Below are 14,184 nucleotides of genomic sequence, written 5' to 3'. Positions count from 1 at the left end.
GCCAAAACAGCATGGTACTGGCACAAAGATAGACATATAGATCAATGGAATCGAATTGAGAATTCAGAGATAGACCCTCAGATCTATGGCCGACTGATCTTTGATAAGGCCCCCAAAGTCACCGAACTGAGCCATAATGGTCTTTTCAACAAATGGGGCTGGGAGAGTTGGATATCCATATCCAAAAGAATGAAAGAGGACCCCTACCTCACCCCCTACACAAAAATTAACTCAAAATGGACCAAAGATCTCAATATAAAAGAAAGTACCATTAAACTCCTAGAAGATAATGTAGGAAAACATCTTCAAGACCTTGTATTAGGAGGCCACTTCCTAGACTTTACACCCAAAGCACAAGCAACAAAAGAGAAAATAGATAAATGGGAACTCCTCAAGCTTAGAAGTTTCTGCACCTCAAAGGAATTTCTCAAAAAGGTAAAGAGGCAGCCAACTCAATGGGAAAAAATTTTTGGAAACCATGTATCTGACAAAAGACTGATATCTTGCATATACAAAGAAATCCTACAACTCAATGACAATAGTACAGACAGCCCAATTATAAAATGGGCAAAAGATATGAAAAGACAGTTCTCTGAAGAGGAAATACAAATGGCCAAGAAACACATGAAAAAATGTTCAGCTTCACTAGCTATTAGAGAGATGCAAATTAAGACCACAATGAGATACCATCTAACACCGGTTAGAATGGCTGCCATTAAACAAACAGGAAACTACAAATGCTGGAGGGGATGTGGAGAAATTGGAACTCTTATTCATTGTTGGTGGGACTGTATAATGGTTCAGCCACTCTGGAAGTCAGTCTGGCAGTTCCTTAGAAAACTAGATATAGAGCTACCATTCGATCCAGCGATTGCACTTCTCGGGATATACCCGGAAGATCGGAAAGCAGTGACACGAACAGATATCTGCACGCCAATGTTCATAGCAGCATTATTCACAATTGCCAAGAGATGGAAACAACCCAAATGTCCATCAACAGATGAGTGGATAAATAAAATGTGGTATATACACACGATGGAATACTACGCGGCAGTAAGAAGGAACGATCTGGTGAAACATATGACAACATGGATGAACCTTGAAGACATAATGCTGAGCGAAATAAGCCAGGCACAAAAAGAGAAATATTATATGCTACCACTAATGTGAACTTTGAAAAATGTAAAACAAATGGTTTATAATGTAGAATGTAGGGGATCTAGCAGTAGAGAGCAATTAAGGAAGGGGGAACAATAATCCAAGAAGAACAGATAAGCTATTTAACGTTCTGGGGATGCCCAGAAATGACTATGGTCTGTTAATTTCTGATGGATGTAGTAGGAACAAGTTCACTGAAATGTTGCTATAGTATGTAACTTTCTTGGGGTAAAGTAGGAACATGTTGGAAGTTAAGCAGTTATCTTAGGTTAGTTGTCTTTTTCTTACTCCCTTGCTATGGTCTCTTTGAAATGTTCTTTTATTGTATGTTTGTTTTCTTTTTAACTTTTTTTTTCATACAGTTGATTTGAAAAAAGAAGGGAAAGTTAAAAAAAAAAAAAGAAAAAAGACAAACAAGAAAAAAAATAAAAATAAAAATAAAACGATGTAGTGCCCCCTTGAGGAGCCTGTGGAGAATGCAGGGGTATTCGCCTACCCCACCTCCATGGTTGCTAACATGACCACAGACATAGGGGACTGGTGGTTTGATGGGTTGAGCCCTCTACCATAAGTTTCACCCTTGGGAAGACGGTTGCTGCAAAGGAGAGGCTAGGCCTCCCTGTATTTGTGCCTAAGAGTCTCCTCCTGAATGCCTCTTTGTTGCTCAGATGTGGCCCTCTCTCTCTGGCTAAGCCAACTTGAAAGGTGAAATCACTGCCCTCCCCCCTACGTGGGATCAGACACCCAGGGAAGTGAATCTCCCTGGCAACGTGGAATATGACTCCCGGGGAGGAATGTAGACCCGGCATCGTGGGATGGAGAACATCTTCTTGACCAAAAGGGGGATGTGAAAGGAAATGAAATAAGCTTCAGTGGCAGAGAGATTCCAAAACGAGCCGAGAGATCACTCTGGTGGGCACTCTTACGCACACTTTAGACAACCTTTTTTAGGTTCTAAAGAATTGGGGTAGCTGGTGGTGGATACCTGAAACTATTAAACTACAACCCAGAACCCATGAATCTCGAAGACAGTTGTATAAAAATGTAGCTTATGAGGGGTGACAGTGGGATTGGGAATGCCATAAGGACCAAACTCCACTTTGTCTAGTTTATGGATCGATGTGTAGAAAAGTAGGGGAAGCAAACAAACAGACAAAGGTACCTAGTGTTCTTTTTTACTTCAATTGCTCTTTTTCACTCTAATTATTATTCTTGTTATTTTTGTGTGTGTGCTAATGAAGGTGTCAGGGATTGATTTAGGTGATGAATGTACAACTATGTAATGGTAGTGTAAACAATCAAAAGTACAATTTGTTTTCTATGACTGCGTGGTATGTGAATATATCTCAATAAAATGATGATTAAAAAAAAAAAAAAAAAAAAAAAAAAAAAAAAGCAGTGTGCTGATAGTAGAGAAGCCAGCAGCACAAGGAAGGAGGATAGACAAGGAGAGGTGAAATTAAAGACTTTCTTTTCAAACCAGCCTCCATTTCTGTGGCTTTCTGAAATGGTTTGGCTTGGCTGACTCCAAGTATCATACTTGATCATTCTTTAATTTACAGAATTAAAAATTCATAAGTTCCAAAAGAGTATCTCAACGCCAGGAAACTACTTCTTTTTTATATATGTTATAAGTCTTGCTGGTAATCTGAACCCCCTTCGCCGTCACAGTTTTTCCCCATTGCTCTGCAAAGTCTAGGAAAAAATAAAAACTTTATGACCATGAGCCCTATTTCATTTCCTTTCTTAATTAACCCCATGAAAGGCCACCCATGCAGATACTAGAAGACTCAACTGTAAACTGCAGCAACCACATTTCTGCTTCCTCTTGTTGAAAAGGCAAAAATGACAAAATATAAAACAAAAGCAAATAAATAGTAACTACTGGTTTTTACCGTGATAGTTCACACCTGATGAAGTTGTGAGGTTATCCATAGTCTTCATGGGGTCAGTTTAAAATATTGTTAATAACCCTCTCCAGAACCCAAGATGTCTGGTTTGTTCAACTGGCCTCCCCACGTCTTTGGCTCCTCTTCTGCACAAAAACCCTGCAGTCCTCAAAACCCTTCCCCCTTCTGAAACTCTCCACATCCACCCAGATTTCTTCTATAAAGTCCTCCTCGATTGCTGTGAAACTAATTACTTTTATTCTTCCAGGGTTGTATAAGCTTTTGGGATGTCAAAGTGTATTTTTTAAAAATTTAAAAGCCTGACTCTCATACAAATATAGGATGAACACAGGTCGGTTGTTTACTTAGCTAACTCACAAGGGTGCCACAAGGATGGGAAAGCTGATTCAAAGGTGAATTCAACGAGCAGTTTATATAGGCAGTCAGCAAAGGCATGCTAAAATAAGTTTTCTGTGCTACAGATAAAACTGGTTAATGTCCCATAAGGTAATAAAGCTAACTTTTAGAGTTCTCTTCTTTCAGAAATCTAGCAGAATCTGAGCCCTAATCATTAGTAAATAGCAAGATAAACAAAAGTGCATCTTAAAGAGAATTAAATAATTCTTGGTGGGTCTTGGCTAGCCAGTGCTCCAGTATGATATTGAAGGGGCATGCAGTCATCCTGTTATCTCATATCCAAGTTTTTGGAAAATTTTTCTTGATCGGGTCAATAGCCCCTTTTCAGGAAGCAAAAGAGAAGTTTGGAGAAATTAGTTAATTGCTCAAGCTCACACAACTGGTAAGGTGCGAGTTGGGACTTGAAACTAAGTCTGCTTGGCTACAGCACAGTACTGCCCCAAATGCATAGCAAAGGGTGGCAGGGGATGAGCTGCAGCAGACAGAGTTAGCAGAAGACACATCCCACTTGCGTGTGCACATGACAATCCAGGGAATACAAATTCTTACTAATTGTCATGAAAATCCCATGACCTATCTAGACTACCTCTGGATACCATTGGTAATATCAGCTAAAAGGTATATAATTAGTTGGTTTTAGGTGCCATTCTGCAAAAGAGTTCTATGATTCTGTGTTTTATTTCAGCAGCTAGATTGTAACTTCTTTGACAGCAGCATTCACGGATTTAACATTATGGCATTTACTCAACAAATATTTGCTCAGTACCATCTTCTGTGGGAGATTAAATTTTCCAAAGACCGCCATGTCTATATATTTATCCCCTCTCACATGCTCTTTCCACAATGGGCCAGACACTTCTTCAACCCAGAGGACAAACAGGTTCCCCCCAACCAAGGTTTCCGGGTGGAGCATGTGACTGCCCTGACCATTGGAGCATGAAACAAGTGGCGCTCAGGACTTTTGAGGCTGGGTGGTCAAAAGGTCAGAGCTTCCACTTGGCTCTCTCTCCCTTGGACACTTGTCCTTTGAACCCAACCACCATATTGTGAGGAAGCCCAGGCTGCATGGAGAGACCATGTATGGACGTGCTGACCAACATTCCCACACCCCAGCCAACACCAGCTCCGTATGCGTGAACACCCAGAATGTGAGTGCACAAACCTTCAGATAATTTCAGTTCCCAGCCTTCACATCTTTCTGCTGAGGCCCCAGGCATTGTGGAACAGAGAAAAATTATCCCTACTGTGCCCTGTCTGAATTCCTAACCCAGAGAAACCAAGAGAGATACTAAATGTTTTTATGATGTTGTTGTTTTCACTAACTGTGTTCTGGAATAATTTCATATGCAGCTATAGATAATTAATACACCAACTATTTTTTAGGCACTGTGGTGTTAATAGTTTCAACTTTTCATCAGCAGCTTGATACCAATCAAAAGGGGAGGGGGGTGTTCTCTGCCCAACATGTTCAAATGACGAATTCCTGGGACACCAGGGTTTCAAAGAGAGAGAGAGTTTATTGCTAAGTGCAAAGCAGGAGATCAGATGACCTCTCTGCCTAAAAATCTGCCTCCCCAAACTGCAATAATTCTGATAGTTTTATAGGATAAAAAGATGGGCAGATTTTAGGACAATGAGTACAATGGCTTGAGACGATGAAGTTAGAGATGATCTAATTATTGAACATGCAGATTGATTACATGCTCAGTCACAGAATGTATGTAAGAAAATAGCAGCTTTAATATGATGATGGGTGTGATTTTTAGTATTATAATGAGGTATAAATCACTTATAGGTTAAAGTCTAAGCTACTGCTCATGTCAGGTGGGCCGGTTTGGTTAGATCCAGCTTCGTCTAGTGTAAGAAAGTTTAGAAATTGGGATGGGTTGGTTCTGGGCTGACTCAGGTTCCTTCATTAATAAATATTAGGGGCTGTCTTTTGTGATCATAAGACTCTAAAGTTGAAAACCAGGATAAGGGGGTACAAGTGGGACCAGTCACAAGGTTTTTACAGTCACAAGATAAAGGTTATATAGCTACACAATAATTATCAGAAATCAAGGCAGCTGAATTACAGTTCAGTAATTTCAGGTACTTCCTTTTGGCTATTCTAATATACTGGAAGGTAAGAAGAGCATCCATATAATGACTCAATAACCGTAATGATTTGTTAATTCTTAATTTCTCAGTTACAAGCACAAATGTAAATGTCATGTAGTTATTCCTAATTTTGCTGAGCCATGAATTTGAATCCTGCTCACTGAGGGGCAGGTGTGCTGAGTTCCATAGCTGGCAAGGAAACATCAGTCTCCTCCTGGCGTCTACATCGCAGTCTTTCTTGGTGGTTTCTGCTTGTAATTGGTTATGCCATAGCTCTCATAGAGAGAGAAAACTTCAGCTCTTACTTCTGAATTGTATACTTGAAAGTGGTTCAAGTGGGAAATTTTATGTTGAATATATGCTACAGCAAACTTAAAAAAAAACAAACATCAAACCGTACAACACAAAGAATGACTCCTAATATATACTATGGACTTTAGCTAAAAATATAATTATAGTAATATTGTTTCATCAGTTATAGCAAATGAACCACACTAATGCAGAACATTAATAATAGGGAAAACTATGTGTGAGGGGCAGGGGGCATAAATAGGAACTTGTAATTTCTGCCTGATTTTCCTGTAAACCTACAACTGCTCTTAGAATATCAAAACAAAAAAAACACTTCAGCCCTTTGAGAAATACAATCCTGAAAAGAAAGTCAAGGTCTTGTCCCCCAAAGCAAAGGAAAATTGGGGATGTTTAAGAAAATAATGGTTCTTAGTAGGAAAAATAGGACGTTCACTCTAAACTGTAGTGTGGAACCTCACATTCAGTGGTGCAGCTGATCAGATCTGACATCAACTTGCCCACCATATTGTCTGGATGATGATATTTCTTCAAGCATTCCAGCCGATGCCCAATTACAGTTTATGGAGCGATGGTTTGCCAGAGTGGAGATGTGCACATATGTAGCATTAGGAAGGTCTCTGGATGTATCCAGATAAACTGTCAAAGGTCAACTGAGCTACTTTTTATTTTCCTAGCTCAGGAGTTCCCAACCTGTGAGGTGTGAGATTTCCCAAGTCCTCTGCCAAAGAACCTCAATAAACTAAACAGACCTCTGGTAAAGTAATTATTAGTGGGCCCTGACTCAGAATTTTTGGCATCAGGGACATAGAAGCTGATTAAGTAGCTTTCCCCAGCAATAGGCCTAATCAGATAAGTGTGCTTGAAGGAATACTCGAGGTTTAAGAGCAGGAGCACAATAAATGACTAGAAAGAGCTGCATTTTTCAGACTCCTTGGTTTTTACATCTGTTGGAGGCTGTACTAGATAGAAATGGCAAGCAGGAAAATGAAGGCAGGCAGCATAGCATAGCCACTAAGAACTTGGACTTTAGCATCTTAGAGTCTGAGTTGAGTTCTGCTTCTGCCATTTGCTAGCATTGTAGTTTCTCTGTCTCAGTTTACTCGTCTGTAAAATGGGAATAATGACAGTGCTTGCCTCATAAGGCATTTCTGAGGATTAAGTAGGAAAAGCTTTTAGCACAGTGCCTGTCACACAATGAGAAACTAAGGGCTCCTTTCACCCCACCATCCTCCTGCCTCAGACTTGCATTTACTCTCCGTGTATTTATGGTCTGTCTCTCCGTCTAGAATATGAGCTCCAGGATGTCAAGAACCTCTGTTTGCTCATTGTTCACATCCATGTCTCTGAGGCCTAGAACAGTGCCTGCCCCAGAGTAGGTGCTCAATATGTATCTGCTGAATAAATAAATAGTTCCTTTTTTGTGTATTTCTAGATCATAGTGTAAACAAGTTGCTGTTGCTAATAATAAGATCGACAATAACAAGAACTAACGAACATTGATCACTTATTGTGAACCAGATACTAAGCTAAGTGCTTTACATACCTTGTCTCATTTAATTGCTGTAACAGTCCTGGGTGGATATTATTATCATGCCTATTCTGCAGAGTTTTAGAGATACTATTTAATTTTCCCCAAGTCCCATGGCTGCAAGTGGAGCTAAGCTCAGGCCTGACCCCAAAGCCTGTTCTCTTAAAGTCGTACAATATTGTTACCTGCCCAAAAGTTTTGGAAATCACTTTACTTGACAGAGCATCCTGCTAATCTTTATTGCTTTATGGCAAAGCAGAGTTCTTGGTGATGGAAATTCCATTTGTTTTAGCTCTGATGCCCTTTTGCTATTTGGGGAGGAACTGGGTTTAGGGGGTACACTGCATAACTGAAGCAATAGTTTCCAAAATGCCATTTTCATTGTGCCATATTAATATTTTCATAGTTACATGCACAGGTTTATCTATTTCAGCTCACTTGGACTCTGAGGCAAGGTTTGAAAATCAGTTGTTTTTTTTTTTAATTATATTGTGGTCAAATATACAAAACTCAAAATTTTGCATTTTAACCATTTTTTAAGTGTACAATTCAGTGGCATTTAGTACATTTGCAATGATGTGCAGTCATCACCTCTATCTAGTTCCAGAACATTTTCGTCACCCCAAAGGGACACCCCATACTCATTAGTAGTCAATCCCTAATACCCCTGCCTCCAGCCCTGGAACCTCTAATCTACATTCTGTCTCTATGAATTTGCCTGTTCTTGATATTTCTTATGGTGGAATCATGCAATATGTATCCTTTTATGTCTGATAAAATCAGTTTTTTAAAATGGAACGACACTTATCAAAGTATTTCTTACTGTATTTCTTGACTCACTCAACAGCTTCTTTACTGTTTCATGTAACTGCTAAAGCCAAGAGAGAATTTGAGGAGCTCATTTTAAAGCAAAGATTCTTAGCTGTCATGCAACATCTGTTTTTCTCATCTTCCCTAGTGATACAAATTTTAGCTGAGCACTTGGCCACCCAGAATAAGGATCACATTTGCCAACCTCCCTTGCAGCCAGGTGCGGCCATATGGTTAAGTTCTGGCCAATGGGATGGATGGATGCAGATGGTTGTGTGGCTCACACCCTGTTCCTTTCTTCTGCATCACCCTTTTTCCATCCTAATGCTTGGGATGCAGATGCTGCCATGTTGGACCATAAGGACTGGTCCCTGAAGACTTTTTGGAGCAGATTGCTTACTTTGTCAATTTGTGTATCTTGTTAAGCAACTGTTATTTGAAATTTTCTGTCACTCACAGCCAGGCCTAATCATGACTAATTCAGTGACAAATGGTGTAAGCAATGCACTCAAGGAGGTGGTTCATTTAGTGACAAAATGGATAACTGCATGGCTTAGCTGAGATTGAATCATGGAAAACAAAAGCAGTACTAATAATAAGGCCTTGCTTTTTATTTAGAAATACTTTCAAACTTACAGGACAATTACAAAAATAATACAAAACCCATGCATAAAACTCCAACATACCCTTCACCTGGACGCCCAGACCCACCAACTTTTAATATTTTCCCATCTGTCAATCTTTCAATCTATCGATCTATCCATCTCTATCAACTGTTTTCTAAATATTTGAGGGTAGATTGTATATATCATTCTCCTTAAACACTTAATACCTTAATTGTGTATTTCCTAAGAATGAGGATATTCACTTATACAACCACCTAAAGTACAGTTACCAAGTTCAAGCAATTTAACATGGACATAAAACTTACAGTCTCTATTCCAATTATGTCATATGTCCCAATAATGTCCTTGTTTTAGTTTCCAAGGCTGCTTGAAGCAGATAGCATGAAACGGCTTGGCTTTAAGCAATGGGAATTTATTAGTTTGAGGCCGAGAAAATGTTAAAGTCAAGGCATCATCAAGGAGATGCTTTTTTGCCGAAGTCTGGCGGCTGGTGGTCCTGGGCTCCTCTGCCTTGTGGCAAGGCACGTGGCGGCATCTGTGGTCTCTTTCTTTTCTTCCAGATTCCATTGATTTTAGTTTCTTGCTCCCATGGATTTCTCTCTCTGTATTCATTCTGTTTATAAAGGACTCCAGTAACAGGGTTAAGTCCCATCCTGAACGAGGTAGGCCACGCCTTACCTGAAACAACCTCATCAAAAGGTCCTGCTTACAATGGGCTCACACCCACAGGAATGGATTAGGTTTAAAAACATGTTCTTCTGGGGTACACACAGCTTCAAACCACCACAGTCCTTTTGGGCATTTTCTCTTCCTTTGTCTCTCCTTCTCACTTGTCCCTTCTCCTCAACTGTCATTGTCTCTTTAGTCTCTCTCCTTTTTTTATTTGTGGAAACATATATACAATATAAACTTTCCCATCTCAACCATTCCCAAGCATACAATTCAAGGGGATTAATCACATTCACAACACTGTGCTACTCTCACTGTTTATCCGTTACCAGAACTTTTCCACCACCCCAAACAAAAACGCTGCACCCACTCATTATGTAGTAACTCCCCTTTCTCCCTCCCCTAACCTGTATTCTATTTTCTATCTCTATGAATTTGCATATTCTAGCTGATAATGGCTTGTTTTTTATAGCACTTTATAATTTAAAAGTATTTTCAAATGCATTTTTGCTTTTGATCTTCACAATAACCTCTTGGGCCAAAGAAATGAAAGGATTTTCCTGAGGCCATGACTCTAGTTGGTGGTGGCCTCTGGGCTGAAAGGGATTCTCTCCTGGCCTTGAGGGCACAGCTTTTTTGTCACGGCCTCATGGGTTGATCAGTTTCAGTGAGCCCATCAGTGGCAGGGGAGAGGGCTGAGAATTTACTTGTTAGTTTTCAATAAACTTTTCAAGTTTATTTCAGTCCCCTTTACAATGATGATAAAGTAAAAGCCAGAGGGACTAAATAATTCTCCCAGTGTCAGAGAGAAGATGGGGGCCTCAGGGTGTCCACTCCCAAACCAGGATCTTTCCAGAAGCCTAGTCTACTTCTTCAGATCTTAATCTTTGTGTAAACCTGGGAAGACAGAACTCCTGCCAGCCCAAATCCACATACTGCCATTTAGATGTTTCGGGGCTGGTAGCACCACCATGTGTCAGCATGGACACAAGTAAATGTTTTAGTGTGGGCTAATATTCAGAAAGATTTTTTTTTTTTACACAAATGGTTTTAATTAAGATGTTTTTGAAAGTTCGAGAAAATGTCAAACTGAATTGAAAAGGAAAAAAATGCATGGGGGAAACTACAAGGAGATACCACTGCACACCCACTAGGATGGCTGTTAACCACAAAAGGGGAAAGAACAAGCATTGGCTAGGATGTGGAGAAATGGGAACCCTCATGCCTTGGTGGTCAACTAAAGTGCTGCAGCTGCTGTGGATAACAGTTTTGTAGTTTCTTAAAAAGTTAAACAGAATGACCGTCTGACCCTGTCGTGCGCACTCCTAGGTATATACCCAAGAGAATTTAGAATAGGACTCAGACAGACACTTGTACGTACACTTCCACATTAGTCCTAGGAAGACCTCCAGATCTGTCAGCAAGCTGGAATCTCAGGGCACAGCTGTCTTCTAGCTTCTTCTCTTCCAGGCCACTGCCTCTGCTGGCACTGCGCTTGGGCTGGCTTCGCTGTGTATGGCATTGGTCTCTCCTGCCAGTATGGGTGAGGATCCTGCAAAAATAGCTCTTTCTGGCACAAATCAGCCAGCAGCTTTGGTTGGCTCCACAGGACAGATGGACTAAATAGCAGTTCTTGCCAGAAGAAGACAGGAGAGAAAGGATTTCAGGAGCAATGCTTTCAGTAAAGATATTACCTCTGTACTTAAATAATGTGCTAGTGAAGCCAGTGGGCTGGACTCCAATTTTTCAGTTTAGAAGAGCTTTGTTCTGAGTGCTTAATGGGGTATTCATGGACTATGAACTGATTCAGAGTGGAAATTTTACATGTTTGGAGAAGCAGAGGCCTTGACCTTGGCTACCGCAGCTCTGGAACTCACAGTTTCCCTGCCAACCCCTGTCTCCCTAATTGCTGCCACACCCAAACAGAATGGTGCTCTTTCCCCTTAGCGCATATTGGGGAAATCTAGGTGGGTCAGGCATCAGGGTGCTCTGATTAGTGATCACCGTTAGAAATACATGGGTGAGAAGGGGAGGATTTCCCAACCAAAGGAGGTGCTGTTCGGTAACAACGCGATCTTCCAGGCCTGTTCCCCACCCCCACCCCTTGCTTCCCATAGAGCCGCCATCCTCCAGCCACATTAACTGCAGCAATTCAAGAGCCTAGACACAGAAGCATCCAAAGAATAGACTCTTCCTTTAAAATAATTCAACATGATCTATTGAAAAAAAAGCCTCAAAAATTTTTATTATGGTAACATGTATATTTGCCACGTTAACCATTTTTAAGTGTATAATTCAGTGGCATTAAATACATTTACAATGTTGTGTTACCATCCACACTGTCCATCACCAAAATCCTTTCTTCACACCAAGAAAAAACTATTGCCATTAAGCAATAACTCCCTCTCCCTCCAGCCCCTGGTAGCCCATAATCTACTTTCTGTCTCTATGAATTTACATGTTCTAGATATTTCATATAAATGGAATCATAAATATTTGTCCTTTTGTGTCTGATTTATTTCACTCAACATGAGGCTTTCAGAGTTCATCCAAAGGCATGCCATTCTGATGATTTGCTACCATGCCTGGTAGGTCTTGATGGTGTGGTTTTCAGGGCTGTGAGTGAGAGGTCAGTGGTGTCAGAGCACCTGCTCTGAGTCACGGGGACTTCCCCACAGCCTCACTGGCCAGGTGTGGACTGTCGGATGCCTCTCAGTAATCTTAGGCTTGAGCAGGCAGCTAGTGCTTTAGAGTCATGATCTAAAGATGGCTGATTAAATATGGCTACAAATCCTCTGCAGTCCTTCCCATCAGAAGGTGAAGTCTTACACCTTGGGTTAACCAATAGAATGCAGCCAAAGGAATTCTGTGGGACTTCTGAGCCTCAGATTCAAGAGCCTGGCCACTTTCGCTCTCTCAGAACCTATCTTAGTTTCCCTGCTGTTAAAACAAAATCATACAATGGGTTGGCTTAAACTATGGAAATTTATTGTCGGAGGTGAGGAGAAGTCCAAATTTGAGGTATCAGCAAGGCGATACCTTCTCCCTGAAGACTATGGCATCGTGGGGCTGACTGCCAGCCATCCTTGCTCCTTGGCTTCTGTCACATGGCAATGCAAATGGCTGTGTCCTCTTTCTCCTCTGGTTTGTGTTGGACTTCCAGCTTCTTCTCGTGGCTTTCTCTCTATGGATTTCTCAATACAGCCTCCAGTAATAGGATTAAGAACCTATTAATCTTGATTCATTTGGCCACACCATAACTGAAAATAATATCTTCATAAAGTCCTACTTACAATGGGTTCACACCCACAGGAATGGATATACATTAAGAACATGTTTTTTCTGGGGTTCATGACTCAATCTACTGTAGAACCCCAAGATGAAAGACTATGGAGAGAGAGGCTCTGCCCTCCCACACATTCCAGCCATCCCAGCGGAGGGGCCATCTGAGATGGTCCAGCCCCTGCCCGTCTGTCAGCTGTGGGAATGAACCGGGCAAAACCAGAAGAGACCCGCCCAGTCAGCCCACGGAGTGAGGAGACATAGATCGTCGTCGTTTTAAGCCGCTGAGTTTTGAGATGGTTTGTTTCACAGCCGTAGAGAACTAAAACAAAATGTTGCTTCTAAAAATCATTCTGCTCTTTTTGGAGTTAAAATATATAAATTCCAAAAGTACCGTGAATCTGGAATAGAGCCGGCCCGGGTATGATATGTATATAACCTCCTACTCCAAATGCAGCCTCTCTAACGGATCTTTCCATGTAGTATTGTTGCCACTCGGTTTTGCTTTGACATTTTTAATTATAGGAAATTTCAAACATATACAAAAGTATAAACAATATGATATTGAGCCCCCGTGTTCCAGTCACCCAGCTTTAACGATTATTAACTCATGGCAATTGGGTTTTAAATATACCCCCACCCAGGGCCCCCTTCCCCAGGATTTTCTTAAAGCAAAGCCCAGATGTCATATTATTTCATCTGCAAATATTTTAAGTTTATAACTATTTGTTTACATCTCTCTGACCCCACAGCCTATGAGCTCTATGAGAACCAGATTTTATCATCTTCTTCTTTGTCTTCCCAGACCTTGAGGTAGAGCTGGGGTTGTACAATCTGTGCCACCACACAGGGCCCCATGCTCAGAAGGGCCCTGTGTTCTGCTCTCACCATCTCGAAATTCTTAATACTCTTTGAACAGAGGGCCCCTCAGATTGGGTAGCTGGTGCTGACCATACATTAATTGTGCCATAAAACATTCATTGACTGAAGAGCAGCACAGTGCTCGGCTCCTGGGATGAGCCTGGACCCGGCATTGTGGGATGGAGAAAGCCTTCTTGACCAAAAGGGGGAGAGAAGTGAAACAAAATAAAGTTTCAGTGGCTGGGAGATTTCAAATGGAGTCGAAAGGTCACTCTGGAGGTTATTCTTATGCATTATATAGATATCCCTTTTTGGTTTTTAGTGTATTAGAATAGCTAGAAGGAAATACCTGAAACTGTTGAACTGCAACCCAGTAGACTTGATTTCTGAAGATGGTTGTATATCCATGTAGCTTACATGGTGTGATGGTGTGATTGTGAAAACCTTGTGGCTCACACTCCCTTTATCCAGTGTATGGACAGATGAGTAGAAAAATGGGGACAAAAAGTAAATGAATAATAGGAGGGGATGG

Source organism: Choloepus didactylus, chromosome 16 (assembly GCF_015220235.1).
Source record: "Choloepus didactylus isolate mChoDid1 chromosome 16, mChoDid1.pri, whole genome shotgun sequence".
In the NCBI taxonomy this organism is placed as follows: domain Eukaryota; kingdom Metazoa; phylum Chordata; class Mammalia; order Pilosa; family Megalonychidae; genus Choloepus; species Choloepus didactylus.
Note: the sequence above shows the minus strand (reverse complement) of the source record.